Genomic DNA, 10,000 nt, shown 5'->3' on the forward strand with positions numbered 1-10,000 from the left:
CACATAAATTAAAGTGACAGCTCACATTCATCAGTGATCAACACCTGTTAATACTGGTATTACCATATCAATAGTACCTCTAAACAAGTTTGGAGACCACCTATAAAGCGGTAAGTACCCTCATGTTTGATGACGAAGCACTTTACATTAATAAAAACTAAATATCCTCCAAATTCTGTACTCTTGATTACGAAAAACGAGGTAGCGTCTGTTATCAAACACTGTTAACAAGACGATGTTTTCCTAGTCACACTTTGCTTATGAAAATTTATGAAAATGTGTCATACGGTCACACACTGAATATAATAGGAAAGATTGCTGTTGAACACACTTTGCTTATGAAAGCAAGAATGTGGCAGGAAGTAATTACAGGCAAACAAAACTTGAAGTAAAAGACAACAAATTGCCTTTTCATGTTGTCACAGTTAACTTCAAAAGTGAATATCCTGATTTGTGTTCTTAGTATCCGTTTTTGCGTTGTTTTTCTACAAAACTCGTAACAAAACTTAAACGTTTTCTATATAAGCTTCTGTAACCTACTATTTTTTTAGTGTATAAAATACGAATATTTAACGAAAGTACAATGCGGATTTACAGTATCATGAAAGAAACCAATGCTAACGGAGAATACCAGACGTTATGCCAACTTCATCGCTGGGTGAGAATAAAATGTCATACTCAAACAAGGTAGCCAATACGTATATGCCTTGTTAAAGCTCATGAACAAGCACTGGGGGCATCTGGTTAACATTCTGCTTTATCAACTCGAATAAAACTTCACTCATCTTACAAAATTCTAGCAGAGGATAAAAAGAGAGAAAGGATATTTGGAGTGCCAGCTGCTGTGTTATGAAGTTCTCGTTATAAATGGCAGTCTCTGAAATGTGGATTGTCATATTACCTTTGAATTGGATGGGATAGACTAAGACCAGATGCCATGTTTGAGAAAGTGGGAAGAACATAGCAAAGAATGCTGATGATGAGGAAGAGAGGGCATTAAAGGGCATTCCCCATTACCTTTGAACTGGATGGGATAGAATAAAACCAGATGCCCTGTTGAGAGAATGGGGGAAGAACATAGCAAAGAATACTGATGATGAGGGAAAATAGGGCATTCCCCATTGCTACTTGAGAAGTCACACTGTCCACCCCGCCCCCTCCACAATCTCCGTTTCAAAATTACTCTTGACTTTACGATAAATATAGAAAAAACCCATCAATCAAAATGTACTTCCTTCTTCACTTTAGAAAGTCTCTCATTTCCTGTGGAGAAAAAAAAATTCTACCAGATAAAAACAATACATTTCCACCATCATCTATCAATGCAACATTACAAACCAACAGCAATCATACACACGACGTCTTGCAGTGAAGAGGGAGAAATAAAAATTCGAAAACGAAACTCTGTCTTGGCGTTCGTGTTTCCGCCAACATCCCCGCAATTATTTCGGGCCGCGAGAAAATGCTGCCGCTGCCCCACGATTTGCTAATCCCCATTATTCGTTCGCTGGGATGACGTCTCAAAAGCTTCTAAACGGAATTTCATGGATTCTCTGCCCAGGATCTATATAATCGGATGATTATATTTTCAGGACTGTCTCCCGGTATAAACTGAGTTGAATTATCTCTATCCAAGAGTCGTCCTTTAAATTCTAATTCGTTTTGCTTTGATGGCCATTAGCCTCATAATACAAATGATGTAATAAGTTTCTAGATTGTTTTGGGATACAGGTAGAGTATCCCTAGGGTGGTTTTGGGATACAAGTAGATGTTGCCTACAGTGTTTTGGGATACAGGTAGATGATCCCTACAGTGTTTTGGGATACAGGTAGATGATCCCTACAGTGTTTTGGGATACAGGTAGAGTATCCCTAGTGTATTTTGGGATACAGGTAGATGATACCTAGGGTGTTTTGGGATACAGGCAGATAATCCTAGGGTGTTTTGGGATACAGGTAGATGATCCCTACAGTGTTTTGGGATACAGATAGATGATCCCTAGGGTATTTTGGGATACAGATAGTTAATCCCTAGGGTGTTTTGGGATACAGATAGTTAATCCCTAGGGTGTTTTGGGATACAGATAGATGATCCCTACAGTGTTTTGGGATACAGGTAGATGATCCCTAGAGTTTAACTTAGAACTTCTTGTCTTAGTACTGGAAACGTTAGATGTTATCGATTCATCACTATTACAAAGTCATAAGTTAATAAAAAAAAATTTTTTTTATCAAAAACATAAAATTTATGTCATACCCTACCCTGAACTACACTTAAAACTCTCTCTGGATTTTATATGCAGCGTTTGAATGGGTTAATAGTTTCCAGTTCCCTCCCTTTCCAGAGATGCACGAATCCGTCCAGAATTTCCAGCTCTGTCAGTCGAAGGAATTTCTCAAATTTAAATAGTGAAGCTGGAACGAGACCAACCTTTTTCCCCTCCTCTTCTTTTCGACAATTCCATTCAGATTACCATTTTTCTTGTAGTCTTCCTGGACATATTTCTAAGAATGTCAAAAAAATGACACAAAGACACAAGATAAGACACAAAACCTATTTTAAACGGTGTGAGAAGAGAAACTTTCAGCTCCTTCCGGTACATGTCGACGCTTTGATCCTATTTGCTTTTTCTTTATCATCTTATATTCCTTCCGTCTTGGTTTGATAGAAGTAATAAAATATGAGAGAGAGAGAGAGAGAGAGAGAGAGAGAGAGAGAGAGAGAGAGAGAGAGAGAACAAATTCGGGTGATCATGCTTTTCCTTCACCATCTCATCATCATCATCATCTTCCCCACTTTTCTTCTCCTTCCTCTTTTCCTTCTTCCTCTCTTTCTTCTTCCCTCTTTCCTCTCCTCATCATCTTACATTCCTTCCTTCTTGGTTTGATAGAATTGATAATTGATAGAAGCGATAAAATATGAGAGAGAGAGAGAGAGAGAGAGAAAGAGAGAGAGATAGATTCCGTGATCGGATAGCTTTTCGGGTGACATGCTTTTCCTTCATCATCATCATCATCTTCCACCTCTTCCTCTTCTCCTTTTCTTCTTCTTCTTTTTCTTCCTCCTCCTCCTCCTCCTCCTCCCACCGTGACACGCACGAGACGTGAGCGAAATTAATCTGTCAAGTGTATTGTTTGCCAGCACATTTTTAATCACGCACAACCAGACGTCCATCTCCTGGGCGTATATATGCGGGGAGCCTCGCTCCCCACCCACTTCCCCTTTAGGCTCCCCACCCCCTCACCTACTCCCCCACCCATCACCATCTCCGACCATCTTCCATCTTCGCTTTTCTTCTTCTTCTATCTCTTTTCTTTTGCCTATCCCTTCTTACTTGCTCCTTCCAATGCCTAGCATTCTGTTTCATGCAAGGGTTGTGTGTGGTGTATATATATATATATATATATATATATATATATATATATATATATATATATATATATATATATATATATATATATATATATATATATAGTATATATATATATAATTAAGCGCTTTAAGCTGTCTTTACTCAGTGTGAACTTGAAAATATAGAATAAACTACGAAAGTACATGTTCGAAATCCCGTTTTCCCTCGTCTTTCTTATGTGGATTTTATGATATAGTATGTAGTTAGATATAGTACATATATAATTACGTATGAGTATATAATAAGCCTTATATAATATATAATATTATCATATATATATATAATATATATATAATATATATTATATACACACACACATACATTTTATATATATTTATATGTATATAATATATACACTTGTGTGAGGATTTCTCTCACCCGATACGAATTAAAAGCCGAACTTAGTGATTCCCTTGCATTAACCGCCCCTCAAAAGGTCGAGATTTACGCAGGGTTCTAAAAACCCAAAAAATAAAAAAACGTTGCTGTCAGTCTCTATCCCTAACTCTGTGTCAGTTCAAACACGAAACTCAAATCTCTCTCTCTCTCTCTCTCTCTCTCTCTCTCTCTCTCTCTCTCTCTCTCTCTCTCTCTCTCTCCTCGTGTCAATTCAAAACTGAAGCTCGTGATTCTTTCTATACAGTCAATTCACACAACATAAAATGAAATAAAAATATGAGTTTCTCTCTCTCTCTCTCTCTCTCTGTTATCTGTAATTTCAAACCAAAAGCTCACGATTCTCTTAATAATTACAGCCAGGTCAACAACATTAAAGAAAAAAAAACCTCAAAAAATAATAATAATAATAAAAAAAAGGTGAGTGTTACCTCTTTCGCTGTCTCCCCGTTTCAATTCGAACCCTCTTGCAAAGTTCTCGCAGCAATTCCGATACGTCGATGGCCCTTTAAACAGTACCGATCGCGGGAGAATTTTTTTTTTCTTATTTTTTTTTTTTTTTTATTATTTTTTTTTTTTTTTTTTTTTTTTTTGTATTGTCTTCGCCGAGCATTTTCTAACCGGTTGCTATTGTGGTTCTTCCCGAAGGGAGTTGTCATAGTCAGTCAACCTTCCCGCTACACACAATCACCCTCGACCCTATCTACCTACCTTACCTACCTATCTACCCCCTTCCCAGGCACTACAGGGCCTATACAGGAACCCCCGGGGTTCCCTCCCAAATCCCCGAACCTAGGGCTTTGGCACCCTTTCAGTTTCCCGACGTCTTGTTTTGTCGCATCTTTCATCGAGAGGTTTTTCCGTGTCGGAACATTAAGTTGTTTTCCATTTTTCGATATATGATGGTGATGCTCTCTCTCTCTCTCTCTCTCTCTCTCTCTCTCTCTCTCTCTCTCTCTCTGGCCCTGTACTGCATCTATATACCTATTTCCACTTGATATATAACCTCCATACTATGATTAAGAATAGCAGATGTCCCTATATCTATATCGCATTAAATGCTAAACAGGGAGGTAAGCATATAAAGTGCCTATATGGCAAAAACATCAGAAATGCTTTCTGGCTGAGTATTAATCACGTGATCTGTTCAAGCATCAATTTCCCTTAATATTTCTCTTAATTGCAAGTCTAAAATCTTACGTGTGGAAGGTAAGCGTTTCATTTTCCCAGGTACCATGATTCCGAAATCTAAAATTGAGTAGTTTTCAGTGCATACAAGCTTATATTTTAACAGCTTAGCCCAGTGTGAACCTAATTATTATATACACGATCATTATTGAAGAATTTTAATAAGATAGTTTTAATAGCCAAATGACTAGTCCAATATGGTCCTATTTATTATCAAAGCCATAATTCCACTGTAAATATTTTGAATACACGACAAATTTTTCCATGAACACGTTTCATTCCTTCATATATGTACTGTAACGGCTACTGCACGACCCAACATAACCTTAACAGACCTATTGTAGCCTATATACAGGAGGAGCAATGTTTATAAAACTTAGACGAGTAGTTTTATTGCCTAAGCTGTTTCGATTCCATTAAGAGATTAACAGCATCATCACTGCGTTTTTGTACTGTTAATTCCAAGTACTCGTGCATCAAACAATTGTTGTAAGTTAAGATTTGTAAATAGATTATCAAAAGAGAAACAAAGTCTTACTATAATTAAGATATGGCACATATTCAAAACAAATCTTTAACACTTGGGATCTTTGAAAGAGATAATCGCTTCATGATTCGCGGATTTGTGCGTTACATCTTTTGATTAAAATTAAAAAGAGTATTATAACAAAAATGATAAGTCTTCTACACATCAATTACGGTATAAAACTGTAGCTCGTGCTGGTATTTAAATATCTTTATTATCTGACTGGTCACTTCATCGAGCGATGCAACTACCCATTGTCTGAAACCTTATTTTCATGATGTAATCCATTTAGCAATGCAATGGCTTGCTTCAACAACCTTATCTTTTTGATGGTACTATTAGGATACATAAAAAGAACCTTCTTGCGCAAGCTGTCGCTGAACTATTAAAGATTATTATCGTAATTGTCGCTGATATTTTCGCTCGACAGATAAATTTTCTTGCTCTGATAAGCGGTAAATCCACTGACGACGATACAGTTGGAAAAACTTCTGTCATTTCCTTTACCTTATTTTCTTCAGTCCTGGGTATGGAAAGAGGATTAAGCTGTCAGTCCTACTGGCCTCTCAATAAGAATCCTGAAGGTATAGGTAACATTATCGGCAAACGACCAAATATGTAAATATTGTATCAGTACCGTTAATAATACATTGGACACGATCCGAACACCAAATAACATTCAGGTGTATATACTCGTTAGCAGCTAAACATTCCGCAAAACGAACTGAACTAAATATAACAGTAACAAGTTCCTGATAACTAAATAAATTAAAATGCAAGTGATGGAACAATATCAGAGGCTATTCACTTGCAAAGTGAACTTCCACATAAAAAAAAAAGTTGCCCTAAATATTAAAGGAGAGAGAACAGAGCGAACCAGCGCTAGCAAAAAAAAATCGAATTTTAAGGTGAATTTAATAAAGTTATACATAACAGACAGCTAACTAAAATAAAACCTTCACGCACAAAAAGGCAAATTACAGAGCACCGCCTAAAATTAATCCATTTTATGAACCACGGGACGTAGGGCTTACGTCACATTGCAACGCTGCCGCCAACCACAAGGAAGGAAGTCAGTCGGTCGTTTAGTGAAATAGCAATTCTCTCTCTCTCTCTCTCTCTCTCTCTCTCTCTCTCTCTCTCTCTCTCATCTTCGTAATAACAGATTCAGCTCTAATAGCGGCGGGATATGAGGCACGCGACTGCCTCTTCGGACAATGCCCAAGGAGTTTAAAGAGCGACAAGGCTCATGATGGATGATGGAGTTGTTGAGGAAGAGGAAGAAAGAGGAAAGAGAAAGAAAGAGAAAGAGGAAGAAGGAGGAAAGAGGGAGGAGGAGGAAAGAGGAAAAAGGAGGAAAGAAGAAGGAAGAGGAAGGAAGGAGGAGGAAAGACGGAGGAGTATGAAAGAGGAAACAGAAGGAAAAATGAAGGAGGAAAGAGGAAGCAGGAGGAAAGAGGAAGAAGGAGGAAAGAGGAAGAAGGAGGAAAGAGAGGAAGGAGGAACGAGGAAGAAGGAGGAAGTAGGAAGCAGGAGGAAAGAGGAAGCAGGAGGAAAGAGGAAGGAGGAAAGAAAAAGCAGGAGGGAAGAGAAGTAGGGGGAAAGAGAAGTAGGGGGAAAGAGGAAGCAAGAGGAAATAGGAAGGAGGAAAAGGAAGAGGAAAGGAGAAGGCAGGAGGAAATAGGAAGGAGGAAAGAAGAGGCAGGATGAAAGAGGAAGAAGGAGAAAAGAGGAAGGAGGAAGCTGGAGGAAAGAGGAAGGAGGAGGAAAGAGGAGGAAGGAAAGAGGAAGCAGGAGGAAAGAGGAAGAAGGAGGAAAGAGATAGGAAGGAAAGGAAGGAAAGAGGAAGAAGGAGGAAAGAGGAAGCAGGAGGAAAGAGGAAGAGGAGGAAAGAGGAAGAAGGAGGAAAGAGGAAGAGGGAGGAAAGAGGAAGAGGGAGGAAAAAGGAAGGAGGAAAGAGGAAGAAGGAGGAAAGATGTTATAGATGGCTCTGAAGAGAAGACAGAAGATGCTTCTAAAAGGAAGAAGGAAGGGGATGGTCAGAAATGGCACTTGAAGGGGAAAAATTAATATGATGGTGGGTATCCAAGGCCCTTAAATGGAAGGCTGATGATAAAACCGTAGGCAAAGCAGAGAAACTTTAAGAGGAAGCAAGAGGAATAAGTCAGGAATGACCAGTTGGTAGATATGGCAGCTAGGGTAGAAAGAAATATACTTTCACTGAAGAAGGAATTTCATGGGAATAGAAGTTGGTAATTAATTAATTAATTAGTTAAATATAGATTTTGGCCCGAAGGCCAAGCACTGGGACCTGTGAGGGTCGTTCAGCGCTGAAACGGAAATTAACAGTAAAAGGTATTAAGATGGAAGAGAGACAATATGAAAGGAGGTACAGTAAAAAGAACGAAAGGTGTTGCAGCTAGGGGCCGAAGGCACCCTAGCTGCAAAGGACCATAAGTAATGCCTACATTGCACCGCATGAGGTTTACTGACGGCACTAACCAACTCCCCCCCCCCACCCAAACCCCCCTCCCCCCGGGCTACGGGGTGGGAGCAGGTAGGCAGTAGAGAAGTACTACATATATATGGAAAGGATGAATAAATGGGGATAATATTGTGTAAAATTGAAATGTAATGGAGACGCAGAGAGATTAATTCCATTTACGGTGGATTAAGGATAAAGGATTGGATTTTTTCTACTGTGGCAGGATATGGCACTGATTACTTTCCCATTAAAAAAATTCATATCAAAATGAATAAAAACTGTTACCCTAGAGATGACAGAGAGCAACAAATCGGAGAGCCGAGTGCTATCATAAACGCTAGGAGTTATGAGGGTTGAAAAAAAAAAAATAGAAAATAATACTTAAATTAATGACAACCTAAATCCTTTTATCAAGGGGCAACCTCAATATTTTTTTATACAAATGACACGCCCCCCCTCCCCCTTCATCTTATCGTCACTTAAGAGACCTAGTCCTTTAAGTACCCTGAAAGGGTAACTTAGGTCACTCTCGTATAACCTCACACATAATTAAAATTAAATCCTTATCAAAGTTGAAAAAACTTCGCCGTTCTTTCACAAAGGAAAATCTCAGTTAAATTAAACCGAAGGAGAATCTCAACCATATGTCACAGAGAGCAGCTTCAATCACCTCCGTCTGAAAAGGGAACTTCGATTATCTGTCACAAAGAACAACTTCAGTCGTCAGGTCACAAAGGAAAACTTCAGCCATTTTTTTCCACTAAGAACAGCCTCAATTATCTTTGCCTAAGACAACCTCTGTCACCTGCACCAAATGCCAAGCGCAATCATCTTTGTCAGGAAATAAAATCGCGATTATCTGACAAAAGAACTTCGGTTATTTGTCAGAAAGCATAACCCTTTTTCATTTTACATAGAAGATAACCTATGGTAGCCGTCAGAAATGAAAGCCTCAGTCATATCACACAAGATGACCTCAAATCCATCTCATGAAATAATTTTCTTTTACAATTTCCGCTAAAGAAACATTCAAGGGTTAAAAGATGTGTCAAGACACAAATCATTCGTTAAGGTAGGAAAAGCTCCACTGCTAGTGAAATTACAAATTTATATGTATATTTTTTTAACCGAGCAATAAAACTTTTTGTTTGTTCTTGTCAGGGGTGAAAGAAAAAGATATAAAGGTCTGTAATGGAATTCTGGACTAAAAAACTATTTTAAAAAACTCATCGGCGAACCATTTGTCACTCAGCTCTTTATGAACTGATACTTGAAAGTATCTTGGATTTTACCTTTCAACACTGGATTAAAGCTAACTTGTTTTTTTAATTTAAAGACGGCAAAAATGCACGTCTGCCACAGCTTCGCTCATAAAATATTGTAAGGGGAATAAACATGTAAATGGTTGTTCCTAGTTATGAAAACCCGTTTTATCAAAACAAGATGGTTACCTGAAACCTCAAACAATATTGATTACGAGGTGTGAGAGAGAGAGAGAGGAGAGAGAGAGAGAGAGAGAGAGAGAGAGAGAGAGAGAGAATCACTCGTCGGAGCATATCAAATTTAAGTTGGCAGCCGCAAAAATAACAAGGAATGTTTCGAGGGAATAATCACATGTCATTGCTTGATATGACATAATGTAAACGCGTTCTGAATCTAATGCCCTGATTTTTTTCTTTTTACAAATGTACTGTTTTATCCAAGTGTATACCTTACTAGTTAACATGGAATCCGAATCATGGGTTCTAAAATTGATTTAAGTGAAATCCACCAAACGCCATTACTCTCCTGGGCCTACAACAGCAAGACCTCAAGGAAAACTAGAAACCGCCATATAGGTGCAGTCTACATAGTGAACAAGCAGTAAGTCATTAAGCTGACTTGGACAACTACCAGCCTTGTAATCTGAGCTAGAATCCTACCGCTGGCCACTCCCAAAAAAGTTAAGTATATCTTAGTTTTACCAGACCACTGAGCTGATTAACAGCTCTCC

General features: G+C 38.4%; 1 protein-coding gene across 1 annotated transcript in view; it reads right to left on the bottom strand.

Annotated features, from left to right (window-relative positions):
• Nucleotides 1-10,000, bottom strand: part of LOC135195284 (LIM/homeobox protein lim-7-like) — a 278,819-nt gene that overhangs the window by 65,648 nt on the left and 203,171 nt on the right.

Source organism: Macrobrachium nipponense, chromosome 16 (genome assembly GCF_015104395.2).
Source record: "Macrobrachium nipponense isolate FS-2020 chromosome 16, ASM1510439v2, whole genome shotgun sequence".
NCBI lineage: Eukaryota > Metazoa > Arthropoda > Malacostraca > Decapoda > Palaemonidae > Macrobrachium > Macrobrachium nipponense.